Source organism: Odocoileus virginianus, chromosome 22 (assembly GCF_023699985.2).
Source record: "Odocoileus virginianus isolate 20LAN1187 ecotype Illinois chromosome 22, Ovbor_1.2, whole genome shotgun sequence".
Classification (NCBI taxonomy): domain Eukaryota; kingdom Metazoa; phylum Chordata; class Mammalia; order Artiodactyla; family Cervidae; genus Odocoileus; species Odocoileus virginianus.
In genome coordinates, this window is record NC_069695.1 from 23,054,737 (window position 1) to 23,060,736 (window position 6,000).

Sequence of the window (6,000 nt, forward strand, 5' to 3'; positions counted from 1 at the left end):
GGTAAGGACAAGGAAGCCTGGCATGCTACAGTCTATGGGGTCACAAAGAGTTGGATACAACTGAGCGACTGAACAACAAGGTTGGTCATAGCTTTCCTTCCAAAGAACAAGTGTCTTTTAATTTCATGGCTGCAGTCACCATCCACAGTAATTTTGGAGCCCAAGAAAATAAAATCTGTCACTACTTTCACTTTTTCACATGTCTAAATCTAATTTTTCTGGTAACTACAGTAGTTTATATGTTTCTAAAAACAGAACTATTTGGCTTATGGAACAAGTTGAGAGCTATGTAGTGACTGAAACAAATGCCCTCCAAAAACAAGATAATCTCACATTAGCAAAAGAGTAAAATTTTAGAAGGGATTCTGTGATTGTAGTAGAAACAGTAGACTGAATGAAATATGAAGTCCTGTATGAAAACTTGCTTGTGTTTTTTTCCTTACATTTTAGGACCTCTAGCCCGTTTCCTGGCCCTGTGTTCTCCAAAACTAATGTTCTCGTAAACACCAGGGGGACTGAGCATCAGAATGATCCCTAATGCCAGAGTACACACTCCCACTCCCTAAATGCCAACCTAAATTCCAGAGGGAGCCAAGATCGACTTGATCTCTATTTCTGGGTCTTAGAATAGTGCAGAGTTTTGTTAGGTTGTTTTTAGTCCTAAGAAGGCAGCATTAGCTGCTGTTTCAATGGTGGAGAAAATAGCAGCCTCTCTTTACTATTTATGACTGTCATTTCCCTGTCATGGGACTTTAAAAAAAAACAAAATGAACACTACGAAACCAGAAAACAGTCCTTATTGTCTAAAGAAAAGGAAAACTATCTTTGTTGTGATTTGGTAGAAAAGTTGAATGATGAAAATGAGAAGTATGCTTCCTGCGTCTCAGATTTTTCATCTGGAATATGAAGATTTTGATAATGCCTGCCTCAGTTGTTGTGAAAAACAAAAAGATAACCAATAAGAAATAATAAGCTGTAGAATTCTAAGCAAATGTCAGTTATTAATATTGCCTTTTATATGTACCTATAAGATTTATCACATAAAGAATTTAATTTAATTGGAAAAGTTGATACTTTCAAATTCCTTTTTTACTTTATGGAGAAAAGCAGCTGGCATTTTAGCAATTTTCATTCTTTCAGTTTTGTTGAGATATACTTGACATATATCACTGTAAGTTTAAGGCATCATGATTTGACTTATACTACAAGCAAACTCTTTTTAAAAGTCCTTTAGCCTTTACACTAATTCCCCTGCTTTCTATTTTCAACAGGATGATTCAGTCTGTCCACATTATCTTCAGTGAAGCCATGTTCATTTAAAGGTATTTTAAGGATACAAAATATTCCCACAAATATACATGATACATCTTATCTTTTAAAGACTAAATTTGAAAAGCTGAAAATCTTTCCTCAGCTATTTCTAAAACACTTTGCCCCTAAATACAAGTCTTCAAGTTCTCAGAATTCATATCCAATCTTCATTACAGCTCAAGATGTATATACATATTTTCTATTTCAGATAAGGTCAGTTGGAATATATTTTTATTGTGTAATCTAGCTCTTTTAGTCTACACAAAGGATATTTTTACACTCTCTGCACACAGTGTTTGTGCTTTTTGAAATGTGTGAGACTGACAAAAGTAATTAATATGTAATAAATTTTATTTTAAAAGAATTTGATTAGCACAGATTATACCAATAATTCAAAGATGTTTAGTGAACTTCAACTTCATCCTTTTTGACATCATGTATCAATAGGAACCAGACTGTTCATAGATGCTACCTGAAAAAAATTTTTTTTTCATTTCTCCAATGGAATTCTCTGGTGGTGCAGTGGTTAGGACTCTGCACTCTCACTGCTGAGGGCCAGGGTTCAATCCCTGGGCATGGAACAAAAATCCCACAAGGTGAGTAGTGTGGCCAAAAATAATAATAAATAAAATAAAAAGTTCTCCAAATCAGCTTGCCTATTTGGAATTAATTTTGATTGGGATTTTCTTTCAAAATACAAAGTATAGAAAATTTTCAATTATTTAATTATCTCAATTGCTTGCACTCTAAATAAACTGGAGTTTTGTGTATTTTTCATTAAATAGGCAGTTGGGAAAGGGAAAATGTGTTCATAATGACTAAGAACTAGCATTTGTGAAATATAAAAACACAATAATTAATAAGTGGATTGTTCATTTCATTATTTAGTTTCTCACTATTAAAATCTAGTGACTAGATTTTCAAATTGAAGCATCCTAAAAGATTAAAAAATTAATGAAAAATGCCTTTTGTATTTTTTCATGGTTAAGAAACAGACATAGCTATTTCTATGTCTAAGATAGTAAGATTTATTAATTTTAAATTTCATACATTATATGAAATATAATGTCAGAGAAAAGTGTTGGGTGAATTTACTAATAATAATTAAAAATTATAATTTAATGAATATTTATTTATCAATGTTTATTAAGTCCTTACTAAGTGCCTTGTACCTCTGTAGAATTTTATTTGATTATCTTTTTTAAATTATCATAACCCTCTGACATATCTCCATTGTATAGATAAAGTCATTGAGCCTCAGAACATGAATTAACTTATTATATCAGGAAGCTAGCATATAACAGAAACAAATTTTGAACAAGGTCTCTGACTTCGTAGTCTGTTAATTTGCATGTGTTTCTATGTATTTCTGAGTGTGTGTCTGTCTTAATATACAAGTAATGACTCTGTACCATTTTCACTGTATTAAAAGAAGAAGCTAGGAAATTTTTTTTCTCTAGTATAAGAGACCAAATTATTATAATTTTTAAGGGTTTTCAAAAACATATGGTTATTCTAAAAACAAAACAAAACAAAAACATATGGTTATTCTAGGAGGTAGGTAATTGTATCTCATTATTGTTTTAATTTTCAACTCTTTAATGACATAAGATATTGAGCATCTTTTCATATGCTTATTTGCTATCTGAATCTTCTTTAGTGAATTGTCCATTGAGGTCTTTTGCCAATTTTTTAAAAGTCAGGTTGTTCATTTTCTAATTGTTGAGCTTTGTGTTCTTTGTATATTTTGGACAATAGTCTTTTATCAGATATTTTGAAAAATATTTGCAAATATTTTCTTCCATTCTGTGACATGTCTGCTCATTCTGTTGACATTGTGTTTCTCAGGGTAGAAGTTCTTAATTTTAACAAATCCAACTTATCAGTTATTCATTTCATGCATCATGCCTTTGGTGTCATCATAATATCTAAAAAGTTTTTACATACTCAAGATTATGGGTTTTCTCCTATGTTAACCTCTAGGAATTTTACAGTTTGCATTTTGCACTTTATATCTGTGATCCATTTTGAGTTTACTTTTATGAAAGGTATAAGGTCTCTGTCCAAATTAATTTTTTTGCATGTAGATGTCCAGTTGTTCCAGTACCATTTGTTTAAAAGACAGTCATTGCTCCATCTCATTGCCTTTGGTTTTTTGTCAGTTGACTATGTGAGTGTTTTTCTGGGCTCTTTCTTCTGTTCTATTGATCTATTTTTTTTATTTTTCCACCAATACTAAACTGTCTTGATTATTTTAGCTTTATAATAAGTCTTTACTGATACTTTAGACCAGTAACATTTAACGTAATTATTATTATTTTAGGAGTTGAATGTGCCAGTTTTTGTTTTATGTTCATTCTCTCTTTTTTGCTTCTCTGTGTTCTTTTTCCTGTTTTCCAGTGGGTTATTTGAACCATTTTACAATTTCATTGTTATGTATCTATGGTTTGTTTGCATAATTCACCTTGTATACTTTTTTTAAGTATGACATTTTATATATGTAGAACTTATCACAGTTTGCTGGTGTTGACAATTTATCAGTTTAAATAAAGTATAGAAACCATGCTCCTATTTGTATCCCTTTAATCCCAATAAAACAGAGATCTCTGTCTTATAGTTGCAAGAAGGTAAATTCTGCCAACAACTCTTCCAACAGTCCTTGGAAGAGGACTCCAAGACTCAGATGAGAATCAATCCAGCCAATAGGCTCACTTCATTTCAGAGCTCTGAGTAGAGGAACCAGCTAGCCTGTACCTGGACTCCTGACCTACAACCACTGTGAGATAAATTCAGTGTTGCTTTAAACTGCTACGTTTGTGTGTCTGGGTTACACAGTAATAAAAAAACCAATACACAGTTCCTGCTTTCCAGCTTCATTAGAGGGAACTAGAACAACTTTGAGTCTAGGCCTAATTTTGTCCTGCTACTGGTGCAAACCCTATCTGTTCAATCTCTGTGAATGACGAGATTTTCCAATCCAGCTAATGGAAATGGAACCAAAGCCATTTCATCAATGGATTAACTCCAGGGATTATTCCTTTTCATCCTTTTGGTGGTTCTTTCTCCAGTGGCAGGTAATTTCTTCACATGAATATCTTAATCAGCATTCAGCTGAAGATTCCAAAAGGAATCTCTTCAGTTTCTAGGAAATGAAGCTTCCTGAGATGCCCAGCTTCATCTCCCTGACTCGGGCAGGCCAGTGAGCCCTGCCTGGCTTCCTTCTCCCAAAACCATAGCCTGAAAACTCCAGGTAAGTTGGGACAATCACAGGGCTCATCTTCCTCGTTTCCTATTTGGCATCCGTCACTGTCCTTTGTTACCTGTGTATAAGATCTTGAAAACATCATTTCATATATTTTATCTGGTTTTACAGTTGGTTCAGATGAGAAGATAAATCTGCTTCTTGCAATTCCACCTTGTCTGGAAGCAAAATTCCAGCCCCATGCACAATACTTTTATTTTTAAAAAATATTTATTTGGCTGCATCTGGTCTTAGTTGCAGCATGCAGGATCTTTGCTGTGGCCGGTGAGATCATTCACTGTGGCCTGTGGACTCAGCAGTTGCGTGCAAGCGCTTAGTGGCCCTGGTGCTGAGGGATCTTAGTTCTCCGACCAAGAATCAAATCCATGTCCTCTGAATTGGAAGAGGGGACTCTTAACTGTTGGACCACCTTGGAAGGCCCTGATACTGTGCACTTTTAAATCTTCTTGCCTTTGCTCATTGTGTTCTCTCTTCTAGGTCATCCACTGGTGAATTCCTTGTCATGTTCCAAGGACAGGCCAAATGTTATCTTCTCTATGCATTCTAATCCCAAACTCTAGGAAAAAGTAACCATCCCCTCCTTTGTTCTCTCGCTGTATCCTATTTCTACTATAAAATGCATTATACTATAACCAAATTGCTTGATCAGGTACCTGACTTTCCTGTTGGGGTGTGAAAGAAAACAGTTTTTATTCAATGGACACAGCATGTATCCCAACAAAACAGACCCATGCTAGAACTGGGACTACCATGATGAAAAGATATATTCCTTACTATTAAGGAATTCATAGCTTAGGGAGAGGACATCCTGTTAGGTCAATAAACAATCACAATGCCGTAAGAGAGCTGTGAGTATAAGGAGCTATGTGCGGAGGAAGAAACATCACAAAACAGAGGAGTCAGTCAAAGCATCACAGAAGTGTTATCCCTCCATCTGAAGGTTGGAGTAATCTGTAAGTAAAAGGCTATTCAAAAACATTCTACATTGAGTAAGCAATGGGTCAAAATACAAGGAGATGTAGAGAACATGGTGTGTTTGATAAGGACAAATAGCTTTAGCATGACTGTTTTCTTTCTCTATTTGCATTTGGAAATCTTCAGAAAGAGCAAATCAAAGCCACTTTCAGTTCAGTCGTTCAGTCTTGTCCAACTCTTTGCAACTCCGTGGACTGTAGCACGCCAGGCTTCCTTGTGCATCACCAACTCCTAGAGCTTCCTCAAACTTATGTCCATCGAGTCGGTGATACCATCCAACCATCTTATCCTCTGTCATCCCCTTCTCCTCCTGCCTCCAATCTTTCCCAGCATCAGGGTCTTTTCCAGTGAGTTGAGTGCCTATTGTATGCCATGGGTTTCTCAGCAGTAAAGAAGCTGCCTGCAATGCAAGAGACATGGGTTTGATCTGTGGGTCAGAAAGATCTCCCAGA